The sequence below is a fragment of the Echinops telfairi genome, unplaced genomic scaffold, assembly GCF_000313985.2.
Source record: "Echinops telfairi isolate 266 unplaced genomic scaffold, ASM31398v2 ScPeMD7_23;HRSCAF=83, whole genome shotgun sequence".
In the NCBI taxonomy this organism is placed as follows: Eukaryota; Metazoa; Chordata; class Mammalia; order Afrosoricida; family Tenrecidae; genus Echinops; species Echinops telfairi.
The window spans coordinates 62,336,400-62,337,547 of NW_022103920.1; the positions used below are offsets into that span (position 1 = coordinate 62,336,400).

At 45.9% G+C, this 1,148-nt stretch overlaps 1 protein-coding gene across 1 annotated transcript in view; it reads right to left on the minus strand.

Moving 5' to 3' along the window:
- Positions 1-1,148, minus strand: part of SLC25A13 (solute carrier family 25 member 13) — a 204,543-nt gene that overhangs the window by 129,817 nt on the left and 73,578 nt on the right. The gene's annotated exons all lie outside the window — the stretch shown is intronic.

A 1,148-nucleotide genomic window follows, 5' to 3' on the forward strand; every position in this document is an offset into this window, starting at 1 on the left:
TGTATGGATTGTGATAAGAGATATAAGAGCCCAATAAAAGTATTTTTCTAAAAAATGGAATCAATCTCAGAGATGAAGTGGTGCAGACCACTTGATCTGGCTCTTCGAGTTATCCTCTTTGTAACTCCCAGCAAAGGAGCAGGACTATACGAATATGAGGTACTTGTGACCTACCAAAAGGAACTGGGTAGCTTGCAAATAATGTAAATAAGAAATATGGCACCCCCGTAAGTCAGGACTATGCAAATAAGGGCATGAAACCAGAGTGTGGGGCTCAATAAATGTTGCCGTCCTGCTAGGCATAAAATGATTCATCCCAGAGGTGTCAACAAGGGATCTCACTCTCTTAAGAAAGGAGAGTCAGGAGTGGAGCTTATCCTTTAGACCCAAGATCCCTGGGCTGAACCTTCTCCATCCATGGGGCAAAATACTGTAACACATGAGGAATGGCAGCAGCAGAACTAAAAGCATGTTATTGAGCATGGGCTTCTTATCCCATGGAGCAAGAACCTTGCATGTCCTGGGGTAGGTTTGCTGGCAGAGTGGAGTGCTTTCAGGCACTTAATAGGAAAGAGGTAGGTTTGCTGACCCACAAAACTAGAGCCGAGCACCATCAGGACCAGGCCTACTGGTGAAATGATCTGGGGCACTAAGATTTATAACTTCCCTGTGGCTGAATGCCAAGCGGCTGGAAGAGGTGGAAGACCTGGATGTTTCTGTGGGCACTGCTACGTAAAGGCTGTCTTGACAGAAGAACTATATCCCAAGCACTTCTGATTTTGAACTGCTGCCTGCTATTTCCCTATATTAAAACTCCTAACTGACTGAGTATAGTCTGTGAGTTATATGGCCATTGCAATAAGTAGAGCGGAAGGAGGGATGGCTGGTGTCCGAATTGGTAGAAGGGTTAGAGTGGAGGCATGTCCAACCCTCACAGAAATCAGCCTTGAGCTCATGCTGATTATCCTCTACCTCGATGTGAAATCAGAGGCCAGGCACTGCTGCTCCCGTTCCATTTTCACAAGGAGGAGCTTAATACTAACAAGAACAAGAGCTGGTACCATGACTCGAATTCGGCCTTGCAAGTCTGGCTAGACCAGAGGATGTACACTGGTACAGATAGGAACTGAAAATACAGGGAATCCAGG